Source organism: Dermacentor andersoni, chromosome 10, assembly GCF_023375885.2.
Source record: "Dermacentor andersoni chromosome 10, qqDerAnde1_hic_scaffold, whole genome shotgun sequence".
Taxonomy (NCBI): domain Eukaryota; kingdom Metazoa; phylum Arthropoda; class Arachnida; order Ixodida; family Ixodidae; genus Dermacentor; species Dermacentor andersoni.
This window is the reverse complement of record NC_092823.1, coordinates 1,324,752-1,347,950: the sequence shown is the minus strand read 5'-3', so window position 1 is coordinate 1,347,950 and position 23,199 is coordinate 1,324,752. Positions and strand designations below refer to the sequence as shown.

Sequence of the window (23,199 nt, the reverse complement as noted above, 5' to 3'; positions counted from 1 at the left end):
AGCCTTCCTTCATGGCTCCCGGTGATGACAACTCGAATCAGCCGCCTCCGACACCTGCTGCCACTTCGACGACCTACATCACTCTCCCCGCTCCCCGTGATCCTGGCATATTCTCAGGCAAAGATGGGGAAGACGTCAGGACTGGATCTGCCTGTAGGAATACGTCAGCCGCAATAACAAGTGCGACCATACTATCATGCTTGCCAACGTAGTCTTTTACCTCGGTGGCACACCTCGAGTTTGGTTTCGGACGCACGAAGATGAGCTCAGCAGTTGGGTTTCTCTTAAGCAAAAGCTCCGAGACTTGTTCGGCAACCTATACGGTCACGAACTTGCCGCTATCCAGCCGTGTGCAGAAGTCAACGAAGCCCTACGTCACGTACATTCAGGACGTCTTGACTCTGTGCCGCAAAGTTGACGCACACATGACTGAGTCCGAAAAAATTTGCCACATCCTCAAAGGCATTGCCGATGACGCCTTCAATCTTGCTCGTTTTCAACAACGTGGTGACGGTGGCTGCATCTATAAGAGTGCCGCCGCCTGGAACTCGCTAAAAGCCGACGTATCGACCAGCAGTTTGCCCGTCTGCCCAACACTCCAGCGACATCTTCCTGTGCCGACGTTCCTTGTCCCAACAACACTGGCGATGTTACGAGGATCTTCCGGCGTGAGATCGAGGCTGCCTTCGACTCCAGCTCCTCCAACGCACCTGCAGTCATGGTTTCCCAGCTCCAGGCGGTTATCCGCGAGGAATTCGCAAACATGGGTCTTCACACCATCTGCTCGGCCCATCGCCCTGATACCCACCCGGCTTCTTCGACTCCGCCGAGTCCCGCATCTTAGCCACCACGTTTCCGCGACCCATCTGAATGGCGCAGTGCTGCCGACAAGCCCATTTGTTTTCACTGCCGTCGAATCGGGCACATTTCTCGGCACTGTCGGAGTCGCTGGAGTTCCCCGACCCAGTCTCCTTATACTGCCTACTCTCGACCCTCAGGCGGCCCTTTTAGTCCCTATGCCGCACGATCCCATAATGCCGCCACTGATTGTCCTGCGCCGAGCCGCCCCTATTCTCGTTCGCCTTGAACTCAACGACGACAATCTCGCTCTTCCCAGCCCCGTCGCTCCTTTTCGCCGACTGCCTTCGGACGCCGCTCGCAGCCGGAAAACAAGACGATGCAGCGCCTCGAGGTCACGCTGCGTTGGTCCCTACGCCGCCAACTCCTCTATTGACGTTGCCCACTTGTCTGAACCTTGTTGACGTGCAAATCGATGGTGTTTCTGTATCTGCGATTATAGACACTTGGGCGCATTTGTCTAGCATGAGCGCTGACCTTCGTAACCGGCTCAAGAAAATTATCACGCCCGCCACGACGCCTGTTGTCCGTGTCACCGATGGCGGAACAGCCCCCGTTATTGGTATGTGTGCCGCCCGCGTCTCCGTCGCCGATCGCTCCACTATCGTGCTATTCACAGTCATAGTCCACTGTCCTCACGACATCATCGTCGGCTTAGACTTCCTCTTCTCACATTCTGCTCTCATCGATTGTTCTGTCAGTACTCTCCGCCTTGACCTGCCTGTTCTGGATCCCGCTGAACCACACCCCAGTCGCCTCAGTTTCGTCGACTTCGTTCGCTTGCCACCTTCGGCACTGACTTACGTTGACTTAGTGTCCTCCCCACCAGTGCCCGCCGGTCACTACATCGCGGCTCCCATGCAAGACGTCCTACTTACATACGGGATCACAGAACCGCATACCGTTTTATCTATTACGGCGAATTGCGTCTGCCTGCCAGTGGTCAATTTTGGCTTGACGACAAAAATGCTGCCATGCGGGATGTCTCTGGCCCAGCTTTGCTCATTCAAGGATCAATCAGTAGCATCTATTGCAGTAGGCGACAATTCAGCCGATCCTCCTCTACCATCGCAGCGGGCAACTTGTACCATCGGCGACTTACACAAAATGATTGCGCCCGACATGCCATCCGAGCACGCTCGTGAGCTCTACCGCGTTGTTTTCCTACCACGATATTTTTGATTTTAACGATCGTCCTTTTGCCCAAGCTACAGCTCTTAAACGTCTCATTAATACCGGCGATGCCCCTCCTATTCATCACCGCCCGTATCGAGTATCACCGGTTTAGCGTCAAGTTATCCACGCAGAAGTTCGCAAAATGCTTGCCAAGAACATTATTGAACCGTCGTGCAGTCCATGGGCGTCACCTGTTGTACTGGTAAAAAAGAAGGATGGCTTATGGCGCTTTTGCGTGGATTATAGGCACCTTAACAGGGGGACCAAAAAGGACGTGGATCCCCTACCTCGGATTGATGACGCCCTTGACTGCCTCCACGGTACTCGCTATTTCTCTTCTATTGACCTTCGCTCCGGCTACTGGCAGATTGCCGTGGACGACCTCGACCGCGAGAGACTGCCTTTGTAACACCCGACGGTCTTTATCAATTCAAAGTGATGCCGTTCGGTCTATGTAACGCTCCTGCCACTTTTGAATGCATGATGGACTCCCTTCTTGACGGTTTCAAATGGTCCACGTGCCTGTGCTACTTGTACGACGGTAATGTGTTCTCCCCAACGTTCGCTACGCACCTCGAGTGCCTCTCAGCACTCCTGGATGTTCTTCGTCGAGCCGGTCTGCAACTCACCGCATCGAAGCGCCAATTCGGCCGTCGCCAATTACCTTCCTTGAATTGAATTGAATTATAAGGTTTTACGTGCCAAAACTACTTTCTTAATATCAGGCACGCCGTAGTGGAGGACTCCAGAAATTTAGACCACCTGGGGTTGTTTAACATGCGCCTAAATCTAAGCACACGGATGTTTCCGCATTTCGCCCCTATCGAAATGCTGCCGCTGTGGCGGGGATTCGATCCCGCGACCTTGTGCTCAGCAGCCCAGCAGCATAGGCACTGAGCAACCACGGCGGGTATAACCGTCCTTGGGCATCTCGTTGACGCAAACGGAGTGCAACCGGACCCAGGCAAGGTCCATGCTATTATGCACTTCCCTGTTCCGAAGTGTGTCAAGGATGTGCGCAGCTTCATCGGCCTTTGTTTGTACTTCCGGCGTTTGGTGAAAACTTGCGCGGCCATAGCACACCACTAAGCGAGCTCTTGAAAAAGGACGCCTTTCCGGTGGGGTGATAATGCGGCCTCTGCATTCCCGCATCTAATCGACCTTCTCACAACGCCTCCCGTTCTGGCCCATTTCGATCCTTCTGCGCCTAGCGAAGTCCGTACTGATGCCAGCCGTTACGGAATTGGCGCAGTGTTGGCACAACGCCAGCGCCGCAACGACGATGTTATCGCTTACGCCAGCAGGCTCCTCTCACCCTCGGAGCGCAACTATTCCGTTATTGAGCGTGGGTGTCTTGCCCTAGTTTGGGCGGTTCCGATGTACCGCCCATACTTATATTGCCGACCCTTTTCCTTTGTGACAGACCATCAAGCGCTTTGCTGGTTATGCTCACTGAAAGATCCTACAGGAAGACTTGGTGGCTGGGCCTTACGCATACCATGAATATTCGTATACTGTCACCTACAAATGACGACGCCGACAGTAGTACCGCCAATGGCATTTTCTCTGTGGCTGCCTTCGCTAACATCGCCGATGAGCAGTACCGCGACCTATCGCAGCGAGCACTCATCGAGCGCCTGCGCTCTACACCTACCGACGCATCCGTTCGCCGATGTGTCATCCAGGGCGGCATTTTGTACCGAAGGAACGTCCTGCCTGACGGATGTGATCTTCTTTTTGTCGTGCCAAAACTTCGACGAGAGACTGTGCTCTTCGAGATGCATGACGCATCGACTGCAGGAAATCTTGGGGTAACCCGCATGTAAGACCGCGTCCGCCGCCGCTTCTATTGGCCTGGTCTCGCTCGGTCCGTCCGACGCTATTTTGCTGCTTGTGATCCCTCCCAACATCGGAAAACACCTCAGGTGCTACCTGCCCGTTATCTCCAGCAGATCACCGTCCCTGTGGAACCGTTGTTTTGTGTTGGATTGGACCTCCCCGGTCCCTTTCCCACGTCATCCTCTTGGGAACATATGTGTAGCCGTCGTAACTGATTATGCCACCCGACACGCTATCACGCGGGCTGTCCCTACCATCTGCGTCAGTCACGTCGCGGACTTTCTCATGCGTGACCTTATCTTACTTCATGGCGCCCTGCGACAGCTGCTTACTGAGCGTGGTCGTATTTTCCTCTCGAAAGTTTTCGCCGACATTGTGCGTTCCTGCTCCACTCAACACAAGCTGACTACCTCATACCATCCTCAAACCAATGTCCTGACAGAGCGGTTAAACCGTACTCTTACCAATATGCTGTCGAAATACGCTTCGAAGTACCAGCACGATAGAGACATTGCCCTTCCTTGCGTCAAATTTGCATATAATTCTTCCCGGCACGACACCGCCGGATTTTCTCCATTTTATCTACTGTACGGTCGAGAACCGACCTTGCCCCTTGACACGGCACTTCCTCCTGTTGCGATCTCAACAAGCGAGTATGCGCGCGACGCCATCGCCCTCGCCGACGATGCACGCCAGCTTGCCCGTGCTCGACTGACGGCCTCACAAACCACTCAGCAGTGTCAGTACAACGCCCGCCATCGTGACGTACAGTTTTCGCCTGGTGCGCTCGTGCTCCTGTGGTCGCCCTTCCGTCACGTCGGACTTTCACATAAGCTCCTTTCGCGATACACATGGCCCTACCGCGTGTTGCGCCAGGTGACGCCTGTGACTTACGAAATTGCTCCTGTGGGTTCAACCTCATCCTCTCCTCTGGCATCTAGTGATGTCGTGCATGTCAGTACGCTCAAGGCCTACTACTCTGCTTCAGAGTGTGGCCTTTAGTCGCTCCGGGACTACACTTTTGCCGCCGGGGTAGTGCTACGGAACAGTATTTGCAATGACGAAGAGGCGAGCAGTGAGATGACGACGACGACGATTGGAGGCTAGCGCGGGCTGTTGCCGCTACGCCAAGGGCGGCGTAGTCCCTTGTAAATATACTTGTATGTAGCTTTTCGTCTGCGTCTTCCTGCGCAACAATGTACTAACATATATGTACTGGAACATAAGGACTGTAGTGATGAGGACTCGCCAAGCTCGAGCTCTAGTTGCTGTTGGTGCGAAGAACTACGACTGTTGGTTTTCTGCGGATTTCTCTCGCCTGCCGACTGCTACCTAAACGCCCCTTAATATTTGGTGAAGTTGCAGGGTAGCTTTCAATCCGTGTGACCTTAGGATCCGTATTCTGTGAGAAAAGAACTCGGCTGCATACCCAAACAGATGCTTAGCAATATCTTAGGTGACGATTGAGTTCCCTGCCAAATCGCTATGAAAAATATTTCAAAAACTAGCCTGACTGATGAACCAATGCATATTGCCGAATGCCGAATTTATAGCTCTCCTCTCCACGACACAACAAATTCACCATAAATAAAAGGACAGTAATCTAGAAAGGCCAGACAGGCCGCCATTGGAATCTGAACCTGGCAACGTTTAACGCTAGAACGTTATGTAGTGAGGCGTGTCTAGCAGTGCTATTGGATGAATTAGACGGCAGTAAATGGGATATAATTGGGCTCAGCAGAGTTAGGAGGACGAAAGAAGCATATACAGTGCTAGAAAGCGCGCACGTCCTCTGCTATCGGGGCTTAGCGGAGATACGAGGACTAGGAGTCGGATTCCTGATTAATAAGAACATAGCTGGTAACATACAGCAACTCTATAGCATTAACGAGAGCGTGGCAAGTCTTGTCATGAAACTTAATAAGAGGTACGAACTGAAGGTCGTACAGGTCTCCGCCCCTACATCCAGGCAGGATGACCAGGAAGTCGAAAGCTTCTATGAAGCCGTGGAATCGGCGAAGGGTAAAGTCAAAACAAAATACACTGTACTGATGGGGGACTTCAATGCTACGGTAGGCAAGAAGTAGGCAGGAGACAAGTCAGTGGGGGAATATAGCATAGGCTCTAGGAATCGCAGGGGAGAGTTAATAGTAGAGTTTGCAGAACAGAATAATATGCTGATAATGAATACCTTCTTCCGCAAGCGCGATAGCCGAAATTTTACACTAGAAATGAAATTCACTTCATACTCTGCGCTAACCACGGCATCACACAACATGTCGGCGTGCTCGGCAAGGTGCGCTGCAGTGACCATAGGATGGTAAAAACTTGAATTAGCCTAGACCTGAGGATGGAAAGGAAGAAACTGGTACATAAGATGCCGATCAATGAGTTAGCGGTAAGAGGGAAAATATAGCAGTTCCGGATCAAGCTACAGAACAGGTATTCGGTTTTAACTCAGGAAGAGGACCTTAGTGTTGAAGGTGTGAACGATAATCTGAAGGGCATCATTAAGGAGTGTGCAATAGAAGTCGGTGGTAACTCCGTTAGGCAGGATACCAGTAAGTTATGGCACGAGACGGAAGATCTGATCAGGAAGCGCCAATGTATGAAAGCCTCTAACCCTACGGCTAGGATAGAACTGGCAGAACTTTCTAAGTTAATCAGCAAGCGTAAGACAGCTGACATAAGGAAGTATAATATCGATAGAATTCAACATGCTCTCAGAAACGGAGGAAGCGTAAAAGCAATGAAGAAACTAGGAATAGGCAAGAATCAGATATATGCGTTAAGAGACAAAGCCGGCAATACTATTACTAATATGGATGAGATAGTTCAAGTGGCCAAGGAGTTCTATAGAGATTTATACAGTACCAGCAGCACCCCCGACGATAATGTGGGAGAGCATAGTCTAGAGGAACTTGAAATACCATAAGTAACGCTGGAAGAAGTAAAGAACGCCTTGGGAGCTATGCAAAGGGGGAAGTCAGCTGGGGAGGATCAGGTAACAGATTTGTTGTGGGATGGTGGGCACATTGTTCTAGAAAAAGTGACCACCCTATATACACAATGCCTCATGACCTCGAGCGTACCGTAGTCTTGGAAGCACGGTAACGTAATCCTAATCCATAAGAAATGGGACGCCAATTACTTGAAAAATGAGAGACCGATCAGCTTACTGTCCGTTGCCTACAAAGTATTTACTAAGGTAATTGCAAATAGAATCAGGAACACCTTAGAGTTCCATCAACCAAAGGACCAGGCAGGATTCCGTAAATGCTGCTCAACAATATACCGTATTCACACTATCAATAAGTTGATAGAGAAATGTTCGGAATACAACCAATCCTTATATATAGCTTTCATTGATTACGATAAAGCGTTTGATTCAGTCGAAACCTCAGCAGTCAAGGAGGCATTACGGAATCAGGGTGTAGACTAGCCGTATGTAAAAATAGTAAAAGATATCTATAGCGGCTCGACAGCCACCGTAGTCCTCCATAAAGAAAGCAATAACATAATCAAAATAAGGAAAGGCGTCAGGCAGGGAGATACGATCTCGCCAATGCTATTCAGAGCGTGTGTACAGGAGGTATTCAGAGGCCTTGATAGGGAAGAATTGGGGATAAGTGTTAATGGAGAATACCTTAGTAACTTCCGATTCGCTGATGATATTGCGTCGGTTAGTAACTCAGGGGACCAACTGCATTGCATGCTCGCTGACCTGGAGAGGCAAAGCAGAAGGGTGGGTCTAAAAATTAATCTGGAGAAAACTAATGTTTAACAGTCTCGGGAGAGAGCAGCAGGTTACGATAGGTAGCGAGGCAATGGAAGTGGTAAGGGGATACATCTACTTAGGACAGGCAGTGACTGCGGATCCGGATCGTGAGACTGAAATAATCAGAAGAATAAGAATGGGATGGTGTGCGTTTGGCACGCATTCTCAGATTATGTACAGCAGGTTGCCATTATTCCTCAAGAGAAAAGTTTATAACAGCTGTGTCTTACCAGTACTCACGTACGGGGCAGAAACCTGGCGGCTTACTGAAAGGGTTCTATTTAAATTGAGGGCGACGCAACGAGCTATGGAAAGAAGAATGATGGGTGTAACGTTAAGGGATAAGGAAAGAGCAGATTGGGTGAGGGAACAAACGCGAGTTAATGACATCTTAGTTGAAATTAAGAAAGAGAAATGGGCATGGGCAGGACATGTAATGAGGAGGGAAGATGACCGGTGGTCTTTGAGGGTTACGGACTGGATCCCAAGGGAAGGGAAGCGTAGCAGGGGGCTGCAGAAAGTTAGGTGGGCGGATGAGAATTAGTTTGCAGGGACAACATGGCCACAATTAGTACACGACTGGGGTAGTTGGAGAAGTATGGGAGAGGCCTTTGCCCTGCGGTGGGCGTAACCAGGCTTATGATGACGATGATGAATCTACGAAGGCTTTTACATTAAGTGGTTTATTTCGCTAAATTTTGTTTCATAATTTGCCATAGTTAGGCCTTGTTTTACACAGGCCTTCGACTTTTAATGCGGAATCGAATAATATACATCTTCAACGTCGACGCAGACCCCATACGTATGACGAAGATTACACTCCAATAAATATCCTTTTCGCATTCGAATTCTTGGCGCGAAAGTATCTACAAATGTGAGCCTTTCCAACTTTTGTTGCACGTTCCTTGACGCTATATTTGAGAACACGCCCGACTGTGCCGGTGCGCTTGAAGACCTTCTGAACATGATTAAAGGTCTTGCCTGTGTGCTGGTTAAGAATTACATGAAATTGCAGCTTCCATAAACTAAAGAGAACTTCAGTTATACGTGTCGCACTTATTTGCACATAACATTTAATTAAATGCTTCATCATAGCTTCCATTTTGATTGCAACATGCACGTTGAATTGGCAAATTTTATTTCTGCTTTATCTTCTGCGATAACGCTTGGCGATTTCTCTCGTCTTGATAGCAAGTTGTGGTGAAAGAGGAAATCGGGGATTAGCTCCTCAGCATCTGCTTTTTGTGCTTGGATCTCGTGAGGACATCGCATCGTCCAGAGTGTGACATCATCTGCATATTTTCGATATTCCTATTCTTCACGGTTCTAGTCGCACGTACGAGCAGTTCTCTTTGGCGGACAGGTTCAAGCCTTTTCTGAGTTATCGTGGTGAGTCGGGAATGGGAATTTGTGTTGCTAGTTTTTTAACCCGCAATGTGATGTCAGCTCGTCATGGCATTTTGTTGTAGATGAGTTTATTGTGCATGCAGGAGCTGTTGAATGGAGGTCTGGAGCAGCTAGCCTTGGATGTGGCAGGACTTATGGTTGGAAGTGAACGGCGCCAGGCTATGGAACTTGCCGAACGCAGAGCGCCACATGGAATTTTGACTGCACATCTGAAGCAGCTTTTGTCCAGTGTCGGTGACGATAGTCCTAGGTGAGTAGGTGGAATGAGTAAATTTTAGATTCCGTGGCAGAATGCGCCGATCCCCAGGTAATCCCTTACCTTGGAATGTTGATCTAGAATCTTAAGGGTAGTGGTTCATGGAATGACAGAAAATTGTCAAAGACCTTTCTCGCTTCCACAAGTTAAACGTGCTCGAAATAGACAAAGCTACACTCAGCTCACGTTATGTCGTAAGAAAACACGATTAGAAAGAAATGCGTAGGTAATTTCAAAAGCAGATTAAATTTATTTGTCACTGTAGAAGGAATAGGCATTGACAACAGGTACTATTTCTGAAAGCTGTGCAAGCTGGCAATGAAGAATCTTTATAAAGTCGAGGGTTCGACGGAAGCCCGTCTGGTCGGGAAGAAGCGAGAAGCAATAAAACGACGGACAGCAGTTGGTAGTTTGCGCTACGTACGTCGACGTCCTGTCCTTCACTTAAGATTGTCAGTGTAGCACTAAGCGCAATATAATCATGAGCGTCCACCAACTAGCCCCCTTCATTGCTTTACCGACCCAAAGAAGTACTAAAAAAGGAAAAAATCTAAAGACATCTCGGCTTCGCTTGTTCACAACTGTGAACAAGGCTTCCGTAGGGGAAGCTGAAACGTCTTTTTGATTTATTCCTTTTTTTTAGTACATTTGGTCGGTGTCCGTCGTTTTATTGCTTCAATAATCCTCATAGCTCCAAGAAAGAAGTAGGCATAAACAGGCCAAATACACGTGATCGCCGCTGTGTAAAAGTAACGTGTTGAGCCAGTCGGGATGCCCGAATGTCTCTAGCTTTTGCTTTTTCTACCAAATGACAATCAATAGATGAGATTCACTTTTTATTATGCATGACAGCTCGGCTGCACATAGTACTATTTGGTGTTGTGTCTCATGGTCTTAAACTGGACATAGAACTCTTTTATGTTCTGCGTCATTATCCTTAACGTTAGGCGGTTTCGTGTTAATGCGTTAGCGTGCTTGGGGTACTTCGCGCACTTTTCGGGGCTGTATTTATATATGTTTGTATCTCTGCATTTATGCATGCTTGTATTTAAGAGTTCTCACGCCTAGCCGGGTAACTGGGTAGTCTGTGGTCGAATGATCAACGCATCGGGCTGTTGTGCTGAGGTAACAAGGTTCGAACAGAACCATAGCAACAATTTGGGCGACTCAGTCTGTGCTAGCCTAGAACGAACCTCTTTATATCCAATTTGGGTCACTGGGGATGTGCCATTAGGAGTGTGCCGCTCTTAGCGCCTTTGAGGCCAACTTGGCTTGCCAGGTATGTGTCACTGGGAATTTTCCGCTCTACAATGGCGGTCAAGCTCTCTTAAATTTATGTGATGCTGAGCGGAGTCAAACCTGCGCCACAAGAGCTTCTCACGGACAGCAACACGAAACTTTAGGATGGTGCGCCACAAATTCACTCTGTAGGTGTCGTTTTCCTTGAACGGCTTGAACGACAACGCGTTAATGAGCTGAGCCACGAACACAGTTGGTAAATGCCGCTCGTCAATGAAACTGTCGACAACTCAGGTCAGTGAACATGCGCCACTGAGTGTGCGGCAAGCGAGGGAACAATTCTCATTGTTCATAGGCACATGCGCGCCACGATTCTCCTTTTGGGAGCCACGCGCGAACTTCTTCGCAGTGCCACTAGATGACACAGCGTGTCCAGAACGAAGCGCGAGAGAGGAGCGCCGGGGCTTAGTGCGCCAAGTTAGTCCTGTGGTTGGTTTCGCGCTGTGTTACCTCACCACAGCCGCCCGACGCGCTAACCATCCGACCAAGTACTCCCCAGTGACCCACGTAGGCGAGAAAGCCGTTAGATACAATGGGAGGGGGGCATATGGGGATATATGTATACAGACATGCATAGCCCCCGGAAAGTACGCCAAGTATCTTAAGAATGAATACTTTTTAAGAATTTTTAATTGACTTTAGCAATGCAGCTCACTAAAACCCGTTTTTTCTTCTAATCCAGGGCGGTATAATTAATTTTTGTCAGTCTAAAAAATCTGATAAACTATGCCTGCTGCTTGTACCATGCTGAAGTCTTTTTTACTTATTTGTGAGTGTTTTCACGTTGTTTAACTTTTGCTCATGATCGGGGACGTGGAATCTAATCCGCATCCCAATGTTCTTCCCGAAGAGCTGGATAAAGTTGCTAAACCAATTACCGCGCACATAGACGCAGACCATAAAGAACTTAAACAAGTCCTTGATGAGGTGAAGTCAAGTCATGCGATGTTGTAACAAACTGTGTCAGATAGTAACTTAAGATGAGTAGCTGTAGAAGGTCGTTGGGAATTCCTTCAGTTAATTCTTTGGATAAAACGCTACCATCTGATCTGAAACAAGCTATATCTGATGCTGCTTGGGGGTGAATGCCGAACTGTCTTCACCCATCGATGATCTTGAGGATGGATCATAACAGGAGAATCCTATTTTTTTTTCTGAATAACTGATGCCGAAGCCGAAACTTGGTCGCAGTCTGAAGATAGAGTCCGCCTGTTTATCTCAATTATAGGTATCGAGCTACCGCCTGATGGCGACAGACATGGTTCATGCTCGAGTAATAAGTGCCGACCCGTAATTGTAAAGCTTTCTAACTTTACAATAAAAGAAAGAATTGTGTCAGAGAAGGCGAAATTAAGAGATATCGCGGTCAGTTTAAGTGAAGTTTTTTCTAAGGAAGACGCGCAAGAAACAGCATATGTACGGAAACTTGATTGGCCAGCAAAATGCAGTACGTTACAAAAAACTATTTATTTAAAAAAATGCTTCTTTACGGTAGTCAGACTGACAGCGTATCTGAACTTAACCATGATTTTGCGTCTTCGCCCTCTTCTTCAGGTACGAATAATTTAAACAGTTTTGCACCCACTTCCTAGCTATCCCAGCCTACTAAAATGGTCACAGAATGAAAGCCAGTTTCTGGCTTTTTTTTACAAATATTAGAAGCGTAATAATAGACGTGATGAATTTATCTTCCTGGACTGACGACTGCTCTGCAGACATCGTGCTACTAACTGAAGCCTGGTTGTCGAGTAAAGTTCGCGATACGAAAAGTTTACACTGTAGAAAGAACTACAAGTTCTGCAGGTCTGATCGAATAACAGTGACAGGTGGTGGTGATCTCATAGCAATATCGGATAAATTTCACTCTGAAATAATTCGTACAGCTTCGCCACTTGAACGTACTTGTATGCGCATGTGTTCGGTTTAGATATCAAGATGATGTTCGGCTTGGTTGCTACCGTCCGCCTCACTGCTCCTTAAACTTTTGCTATAACTCGTTTGGCTGTTTGTACGCAGTATCTGTCCGATAACCAAATTCGCAAAAATTCTTAGTGGACGATTTTAAGTTTTCAGACATGGAGCTGTGGGAAAGGAACAGCTGCCAGTGGCACGCTGGAAAGCAACATTTTAGAAATTTGTCAAATGATATTAGTTTAAACTAAGTAATCTTTGAGCCCACTGCATCACAGTATTGTAATACACTTGATTTGGTTTTCATAACTAATCATTCGGTCATTCCATCGATTGATTACTTACCTGGCCTCAGTGACTGTTGCATTATAGCATTATACACTTCACTTGTGCAGTTCAGCCGCAACGTTCTCTGCGTGCAAGTTATAAAAGATTATGTCAGAGCTGTTTTTGTATTTATATGTGCGGGATTAGAAGTTTTCACTGAACAACACAAGGCAGGCGCTTCAGATCACTCTGTGGAAGAGAAATGGATATTGTTCAAAGATAAGATAAAGTTAACCTACTAATAGACTGCTATGTTCCTGTGCGAACTGTCTGAGTGGTGCCGTACAATAAGAGACGGAGAACTTTTACTTATGGAAGCATGACAGGACACCCGTCCGCTTCGAGCGCGTCAAGGCGACTCATTTATTTTTGACTAGAAGGTGCGGGAAAGGCGAGAGAATAGAAAGAAAGGGAAATACATTACACTGTACCAAACAGGCTTTCTTGCACCCCGCACGTGCAAGCAACCCGCTCCAAACCTGAAAGGCACAACCGCACCGCTCGTCGCTGTTACAGAACGCGCCCGCCAGTAATTTTCACGCAGTTTGAGGGGTGTCAAATGTCCGGCGCTTCTGCCCCAGCGACCTTAGCAGTACCGTTTTAAGGCCGGAATACATGGAGCGAATATGCGACGAATAGTCGGCGTTCGACGCCCGGCGGCGTACGCGCGACGCGCGGCGGCGGAGAAATCGTCGTTCGCTGCCGATCTAGCTGGCGCAGAAAAGTTCGTCGGGCGGCGACGATACCGGAAGCGGCAAACGAGCGGCGCCCCAAAGCGAGCCAATCAGGTCTCACTATCGGCCCCAACTTCCGGCTACGCTTCCCCGCTTGTCCGTGTATCCCGATCCCGCTCTATCGTTCACGCCGGTCTCCCGCTTTTCGTATTCATGGCATCCAAAGCGGCGCGGCTGGAATTTAACAAGTTAATAACAGCCATGGTTAGACAAGCTCACGTGCGCTGCTTTCGGGTCTGCTCGCTTCGGCCGCGCGCGCGTTGAGCCACAGAACAGGACCGCGGAGTCGAAGGAGCCGAAAGTTGTTTACCCGCCCAGTGTTGCCACAACGCATAGCATCGCCGCTTTCTTTAAACTACATCGGCACATGAATGTCTCAAACACATAAAAAAATCTAGAAATTATTTCTAAACAACATATTACGCGTTTTTAGAGTGTTCCGTAATTCAAAAGCGATAATAATTGTCGTTAAAGTTTTTTTTTTGTCATGTGTTTCACGACAGCGCATTTGCCTCGTCTAGCCAGACTGATAACAACGCAGCGACTCACCGGCGGCGGCCGGCCTGTCTTCGCTCCATGTAGCGCAGCCCGACGAACATGCGGCGTTGCGCCGCGGCAGATTTTCTGCCGCCCGAACTTCGTCGTGAAAGTTCGCTCCATGTATTCTGGCCTTTAGGTGGGGGAGTCCTCCTCGCCACATCGTGAGCGGCCCTCAGCGCGGGGGTGCTTTGGCTCCAGAATGGAGGCTGTATAGCTTCCCCCGGATGAGCCAACTATTATTGAGCTCATTGCTCCACAATCTCTAAAGGATACAGCAGCTGTATCGGTTGCTTCACTTCTGTTCCCCCACTTAACAACAATTTGCAGGACCGCACCCTCGCTTAATTCTGGCGGTCTTCCCTTTCTTCAGATCATTCGATGTTGTGTGTCGGCACATATGTGCTGATCTGAGCTCAAATAAGTACTATTGCCGCCACCGTCTCCCGAAACCATCGGCTATGGATTTCCGGTACTTCCAGCGTCGTGAAAGATGCATGCCACCGCCAAGAATTTCGTCCGGCAGCAAGTATGGAGGAAGGGTTCTCAACTTCTTTCCGAGAAGGAAGTGCGCCAGCGACAGTTGTTCTGACTCTTGAGCATCATCATATATGATAGTCAAAGGGCGTCAGTTGATCACGGCCTCCACCTCATAGAGAACGATGGTGAGTTCTTCGCAACTCAAACTGCTCCGACCGAACACCTTTCACAATGCTACTTTCACAAAGCGCACCATCCGCTCCCAAAAGCCGTCCCACCAAGCTGTCCGTTCAACAATAAACTTCCGTCTGATCAGGTTTACGGCGAAGTATGACTGCAATTGCTCGACTTGCAACAGCATGAACATGGCCTTTAGATCCGTGGCTGCACGCTTGAATTTGAACCCGTTGTCCGAATACACCATCCAGCAGATTCTACAGCGTGCCACGAAACGTTTAAAGGCCAACAGGAAGGCTGTAGCCGACAGGTCGCTGACGAGCTCAAGGTGGACGGCACCTCTCACAGCACAGGGTAAAATAACGATGTAGCATTTTTTTTGCTGTTGCGTGACTGTGTACAAATGAAGGGCCCTGCAAAACCGATGCCAACAATGCCGAACGGGTTTCCTTTTGTCACTCTGTCAGCTGCAAGTGGGGCTACTGGTTCCGTAGCTGAAGGGCAACTTCGTTTGTGACAGACGAGGCACCGCTTGATAACTTTCTTTACGGCCTGACGTCCTCTGATAATCCAACACGATTCTCGCAGCTGTGCTAGAGTATCGCGTACGTCCGTGTGCAGCATTCTCAAGTGTTGCTTCCGTATGAGCAGTGACGCGAGGGGCTGATTGCCAAGGAGAACGATGGGATGTTTAGTCTCATCGTTGTTATAACTGAATGGCAAGTGTTCACCAACTCGCATGAGGCCATCTTTGTCGAAGTACGGGTTGAAAGGCAAAGCAGAAGAGCTTTTGTGCAGCGGTCTTCGATTCTTCAGGTTTGAAATGTCGTCGCTGAACGCATCTCCTTGAGCTTTAGCCAACCAGTATCTTTCGGCGCCGATATCTTCTACAGCTCGTAATGGGCCGATTGTCTTGCCTTTGTTGTCGCAGTTGTCGACAAAGCGGCGGGCCCACGCGTTTACTCGCATGACTCTGCTAAATGAACTATAATTCTCAACATTGAGAATTGCCATGGATGACGATACCATGGGCATCACCGCCACCTTTCGCTCTTCTATCTGGCACTCCGCAACCTTCGAGCTCGGCTCACTTTTTGTTGGCCAATGCGTGTCATCCTCCTGAAGCCAACGGTGTCCGCTCCACCACAATTCGCTTTCCCGCAAGGCTGATGGGCGAGCGCCGCGGGTGATTATGTCAGCGGGGTTGTCTGAACCTTGGCAGTGTTTCCATTCCTTGGGATCTGTTAGCGCTTGTAACTCAGACTCGATTTGATACGAAGGGCTTCCATCTGGCAGCGTTTCCCTTGATCCAGTACATATCCATTGTAGAGTCAGTCCAGAGGATGGTAGCAACGTTCTTTAGATCCGAGGCCTTGGTAACGTAGTGCCGTAGCCGCGCGCCAACAAGGGCTCTCATCAGCTCCAACGCGAGAGGCGTTTCAAGGGGGCCACTCTTGATTTAGCCATGACCAAGCTTACACTTATTAGTCCGAACGGAGCTTTAGTCACGATATATGCGACATCACCATGGGCCTTCCGGGTTGCGGAACATAAGATATGCACCACTTTCTCCGCATTATCGTTTCTGAAGTCTGCCGTTATCAGTTTTGGAATAGACACTCCTTCAATGCATGGAAGCGCGTTACACCATCAGTCCCACTCAGGGTGCAACGTTTCAGACAAGGAATCAACCTAACCCACAACTTCTGGAACATTAAATTAACGCATAATGCTGTGGCAGCAATAAATTCAAAAGGGTCGAAAATTCATGCCGAAACCTGTAGCAGAAATCGGTTGTGGGCTCTTGTGGAGAGGAAGTCGATGAGTGAAGTTAGGTTGTATTCAAAGTGGTCAGTCTAAGCATTCCGACCAACTCTCAATACGTTCGTAGCTGCAGCATACCCAGCATCAGCGTTCTTTCTTTCCACATTGCCATTCTCTAAGAAGTTGACGAGATCGCTGTCGTTCGACATGCACTTGTGTAGCCGCATCCCTGCTTGAGACAATAGATCCTTTCATTCCTGGCACGAGACTTTACCCTTGTCAAGGCTGTCAACCAGAGTTACAAGGTCGTCTACGTAAACATGCTTGCGCAAGATACTCGCAGTCTCAGCATACTGTTCCGGCAGGCCTACCAGATGATGGTGCAACGTTGCAGCCAAGAGAAATGGGCTCGACGTGAAACCAAACGGCACGCGAGTCATCCAATAGGTCGCCAGAGCTGGAAGTTCTTCCCCTTTCCTTGGCGTCATAGCGTACCAGACGAACTACACAGCGTTCCGATCGCCCTCTGACAGGGATATTTGGAGAAAGGCCTTTTCAATATCCGTAACAATGGCAATGTTGTAAGTGCGGAAATTGATCAGCAGATCAATGAGCTCTGGGTTTTTATTTTGGCCATTTTCCAAAACATCGTTCAGTCAGAGGGGATTTTTGGCAATTGATGATGCATTGAATACTACCGTCTGTTTTGTCGTCTGGCTTTCGTGAAGAACAGCTGCTTGATGTGTCATATAGCACACCGGACGTTCAGAGGTGCTGTAATCCTTGCTGGCTGGCTCTGCCTAGCCCTCTTCTGTGTAGTCTCTTATGCAGGCGTCGTATTCCCTAATCAACGAATCTTCTTTTAAGAGGCGCGTTGTCTGTGCTTTAAGACGCCTTGCTGCGCACTCGTAGTTGTCGCCAAATTCGTGAACCATCGAATTCTAAGGGAACGACACCTTATAGCGGCCATTATCATAGTTGGCGGTTTCTTTATAGTGCTGAAGGACCGCGTGCTAGTGACGAACTGGCTCATGCTCCTTGATACCTATGTGCTCAAGCTCCCAGAAAGGCATTATCTGTGCTGATATTTCCTTGTCAAGTTGTTCATTCACTCTTATCCACATCACGCCAGCAGCCAAGGAGCAGACTCCGGTTGACTTCCTTGTGCCCGCCTGGCCCTGGACTGTCCATCCGAATACAGCCTCCACTGCCATCAAGTTGGAGCTGAGACACTTAGTGGACCCCGTGACAGTTTCCCTGTAATGATCAGTGCCTCATCATCATCATCATCATCATCATCAGCCTGGTTACGCCCACTGCAGGGCAAAGGCCTCTCCCATACTTCTCCAACTGCCCCGGTCATGTACTAATTGTGGCCATGTTGACCCTCCAAACTTCCTAATCTCATCTGCCCACGTAACTTTCTGTCGCCCCCTGCTACGCTTCCCTTCCCTCGGAATCCAGTCGGTAACCCTTAATGACCATCGGTTATCTTCCCTCCTCATTACATGGGCTGCCCATGCCCATTTCTTTTTCTTGATTTCAACTAAGATGTCATTAATGCGCGTTTGTTCCCTCACCCAATCTGCTCTTTTCTTATCCCTTAATGTTACACCTATCATTATTCTTTCCATAGCTCGTTGCGTCGTCCTCAATTTAAGTAGAACCTTTTCGTAAGCCTCCAGGTTTCTGCCCCGTACGTGAGTACTGGTAAGACACAGCTGTTATAAACTTTTCTCTTGAGGGATAATAGCAACCTGCTGTTCATGATCTCAGAATGCCTGCCAAACGCACCCCAGCCCATTCTTATTCTTCTGATTATTTCACTCTCATGATCCGGATCAGGAGTCACTACCTGTCCTAAGTAGATGTATTCCCTTACCACTTCCAGTGCCTCGCTACCTATCGTAAACTGCTGTTCCCTTCCGAGACTGTTAAACATTACTTTAGTTTTCTGCAGATTAATTTTTAGTCCCACCCTTCTGCTCTGCCTCTCCAGGTCAGTTGGTCAGTTGGTGCAGTTGGTCCCCTGAGTTACAAAGCAAGGCAATATCATCAGCGAAGCGCAAGTTACTAAGGTATTCTCCATTTACTCTTATCCCTACTTCTTCCCAATCCAGGTCTCTGAATACCTCCTGTAAACATGCTGTGAATAGCATTGGAGAGATCGTATCTCCCTGCCTGACGCCTTTCTTTATAGGGATTTTGTTGCTTTCTTCATGGAGGACTACAGTGGCTGTGGAGCCGCTATAGATATCTTTCAGTATTTTTACGTACGGCTCGTCTACACCCTGATTCCACAATGCCTCCATGACTGCTGAGGTTTCGACTGAATCAAACGCTTTCTCATATTCAATGAAAGCTATATATAATGGTTGGTTATATTGCGCACATTTTTCTATCACCTGATTGATTGTGTGAATATGATCTATTGTTGAGTAGCCTTTACGGAATCCTGCCTGGTCCTTTGGTTGACGGAAGTCTAAGGTGTTCCTGATTCTATTTGCAATTACCTTAGTAAATACCTTGTAGGCAACGGACAGTAAGCTGATCGGTCTATAGTTTTTCAAGTCTTTGGCGTCCCCTTTCTTATGGATTAGGATTATGTTAGCGTTCTTCCAATATTCCGGTACGCTCGAGGTCATGAGGCATTGTGTATACAGGGTGGCCAGTTTTTCTAGAACAATCTGCCCACCGTCCTTCAACAAATCTGCTGTTACCTGATCCTCCCCAGCTGCCTTCCCCCTTTGCGTAGCTCCCAAGGCTTTCCTTACTTCTTCCGGCGTTACTTGTGGGTTCGAATTCCTCTAGACTATTCTCACTTCCATTATCATCGTGGGTTCCACTCGTACTGTATAAATCTCTATAGAACTCCTCAGCCACTTGAACTATCTCATCCATATTAGTAATGATATTGCCGACTTTGTCTCTTAACGCATACATCTGATTCTTGCCAATTCCTAGTTTCTTCTTCTCTGATTTTAGGCTTCCTCCGTTCCTGAGAGCTTGTTCAATTCTATCCATATTACACTTCCTTATGTCAGCTATCTTACGCTTGTTGATTAACTTCGAAAGTTCTGCCAGTTCTATTCTAGCTGTAGGGTTAGAGGCTTTCATACATTGGCGTTTCTTGATCAGATCTTTCGTCTCCTGCGATAGCTTACTGGTATCCTGTCTAACAGAGTTACCGCCGACTTCTATTGCACACTCCTTAATCAGTGCCTATCGAAAGGTAAATATTTTCACTTTCGCCGCCCTGCGAGGAGTCTGCGACTTGGAAGTTAAATCTGGAAAGTTCAAGTAGAACAGAATTTGATGGAGTAGCCACGGTATCTGCACAGATGCAAGGTACTTCCAGTGCTTCCACTCGCACCCCTTTTCCCTCGTGCTGGCTTCTGAGCCACAGGTCCACACGACGAGTTTTTTGTGCGTGTTGTGGCTGATTGGTCACCAAAGGTAAATATTTTAAGCTCCTCTTCCGCAAAGACCTTTAACTCTAGCTTTTCGAATGGGTTGCGATAGATGAAGGTTCCCTGACTGCCCCCATCGAGGAGAAGCCTGACAAGTGCACGTTCATGTGGACCCTCTGTCCAAGCTCGCGCTTTCTGTAGGAGAAACTGCTGCTCTCCAGTGCACATTAAGTTATCTGCCGTGCCTAATGAAGACTTCGACACCGTGGTTTGCTCAATCACGGGTTGCAAAGATGTATCCCCTTCATCAGTGTCGCCGTGTCTTCGAAAGTCAGGGTCGCTCATTGTCGTTAAGTGTCTGCCGTTGCAATGCGCAGACCTGAGCCACTTAGCTTTACGGCATTCTCTTGCCGCGTACCCCTTTGTTGTGCACCGAAAACACCGATTGTTAGGCTTCAGCACCTCTCTCTTATCCGCCACAGACATCTTTGCGTTACAGTTGCCGGTCTGATGGCCGTTCGAATTACAAAATAGACATCCTGTGCTGTCCTTGGTTGTGGTGTGCAGCGCCGCTGCAGTAGGCATGTTAACCGCTTTAATGTTGCCGGTGCGCCTTTCCTTTTCCAATTCGGCACTCTTGTCTCTCGGTGCTTCGGGCCGCGTCGCAACCTCTTAGAAAGGAGCACCTCCAGCTCACTTCCCTCTTTCGTAGCCTCGTTTTCTCGTTGGTATTGCAGACAAAGGTCGGCAGGCACCCTTTCTTTATTACGGTTACTAACAAAGTTCCATAAATGCCGATACACGCCTAAAGAAGTGAGGCTGCCTACACCTGTCTCTACTTTTTCGACGGTTGAGCGAGATTCCGCGAATCCCGCACTGGCTTTATGTTAAGTAGCCGTGACATGTGGTCTTCTATAATTATTTCCTTTCTGCCGAACCTCTCCTTTAATAGAGAGCGAGCAACTTCGTAGTTGCCTTCCGACAAGTCAAGTCCTGCTACCGCAGCCGCCGCCTTTCCTGTCAAGTAGCTGTTGAGGTACTTGAATTTGTCTATCTTTCAGAGGTTCTGGTTAGCGCTGATACTCGACTCCGACTGACTTCAGAACCGTTGCCACTTTCGAAGCTCTCCGTTCAATTTGTTGATTTCGAGCTTTGGCAGCTTTACGGTCGGGCGACCCCGCGAATCGATTGCGCTAGATTCTTTTTGATGTGAGGAATTTGGTGTGCGATCTGATGAAGCATTTGTGCAGCTAAACTCACGTAGCATGCGTTGTACCTTTGTTTACGCCACGCTGATCTTTTCTCTGTACATTTGGGAGCATGCTACTTCCTTTTCGAAACCTTCATCTGCAACGCCTTTTCTGTCTCCCGATCTAGCTGTTTCAGTGAGTCCTCTTTAAGAGAAAGATTTATCTTTTCTTCTAGCTTACCGATTGATGCGCTGCCGTTCATGGTGGATACTTCGTTGAGCAGCTTGGTTGTAGATGTTCGCACTACGGCCGTTATTCGCTTGATTCTGTCGATATTCATCTTTTGACGTCCCTGTTCTCAGGTTTTGGCACCAAAATGTAGAATAAGAGACGGAGAATGTTTAACTTATAGAAAAATAACAGACGTCCGTTCGCTTTGAGCGCATCAAGCATACTCATTTATTTGTGACTACAAGGTACGGTAAAGGGGAGACAGTAGAGAGGAAGGCAAAGTCACGAAACACTGTACTAAACATCCTTTCTTGCACCCCGCACGTGCAAGCAACCCGCTCCAAACCTGAAACGCACCACCGCACCGCCCGTCGCTGTTCGTAGAACGCGCCCGCCAGTAATTTGAACGCAATTTGAGGGGTGTCAAGTGTCCGGCGCTTCTACCACAGCGTAAAATCCCTAAATGATTTCAAAGTATCGACAGGCTTTGATCCAGCCGACGACGCCAGTGATAGGCTGAACGGTGACATGTGACCTTGCTCCGCCCCTTTGCCGCCATAAAAGTTCCTGCGCGCCGGGCGAAGTGCGCGCGTTTCGCCTGCTGTGCTATGCACATTGCTGCGATAATTTCGTTCCGGGAGGGCCGAAATGCCGTGTTGCTGTGCGGTTGGGCGCCGAAACCGGACGAAGGATGGCAAGAAGTTATTTTGCATCCCGCGCGGCAACCAGAACCTAACCAGAAGAAAGGTATCGTTGCACAGAATTGGGGGACGGAAAGATTGAACCATCGGTAACTGCACGACTATGCGAGGAAAGTAACGTAGAGCGATAAGAAGGTGCGATAGAAAGTATACACGTGCGTGTGTCGAGCTGTGATAGTATTTCACTCGCGTGCATGAATGTTGATGGCCGAAGTTTGTGGTGAATGTTCATTTTAGTTCGTTATGAGCCCGCTGAATAGCTCAGTATGACCTAGGATGCGAAGGACCGAAAGGCCTTGTTACTGTGCGGATGAGTACCGAGATCAGACGGAGGACGGCAAGAAGTTATTTTGCTTCCCGCGCGGCAAACAAAACCTATCCAGAAGATAAATGTGGTCGCATAGAATTGGACGGAAAGACTGAATCGTCGGTAACTGCACGACTATGCTAGGAAAGTAACGTAGAGCGATACGAAGGTGCGATAGAAACTATACACGTGTGTGTGCAGAGCTGCGATAGTATTTTATTCGCGCGCATGAATGTTGACGGCCGAAGTTTGTGGATATTATTGATTTTAGTGCATTATGAGCCTTAGCAAGTGCAGCATGACCTAGCATGCAAGTAAATAGTGTGGCAGAAGCGCATTAACTCGATGACAAATATCCGCATTGCGTTACGTGCGCAATTTCAGCAAATTTCAGCAGCGAATTCTACTTTTATACTTTCCTGTGTTTGTGCGCGCGTTATTAACTGCGCTTCACAATATGTCCAAAAAGTCATCCAACTCTGCATATCCTAATCGCATTTGGTGCATTGTGTAGTGGCCGCACGTCTACCGATAACCTACACGTGCGCTACTGCGACACGCCCCTTTGATAAGAGCTTATATACCGCGGCGCCGAGCGTAGCCGGCGCACTTCTTCCCAGCTTATCACAGTCGGCGGCCCAGCTGTGCTGGTGCTCGCCAGTCACCTTGTCAATGGAATAAAGCAATTCCCTTTGCGTACTGTCCCTGCAACCGCCTGGTTCCTGCCTGCCTGGAAGAACACCACACATTGCATATGTGAATAAATACATTCTTAAGTGCCTGCATTACTCTGCTTTTGAAAACAAATTTTGCATAG

The 23,199-nt window shown here is 48.3% G+C and overlaps 1 long non-coding RNA gene across 1 annotated transcript in view; it reads left to right on the top strand.

Moving 5' to 3' along the window:
* LOC129382027 (uncharacterized) overlaps positions 1-23,199 on the top strand; it is a 66,849-nt gene that overhangs the window by 22,655 nt on the left and 20,995 nt on the right. The window contains exon 3 of the long non-coding RNA XR_011890371.1: positions 9,142-9,308. This is a non-coding gene — a long non-coding RNA (uncharacterized lncRNA). The remainder of the gene's footprint in view (positions 1-9,141; positions 9,309-23,199) is intronic.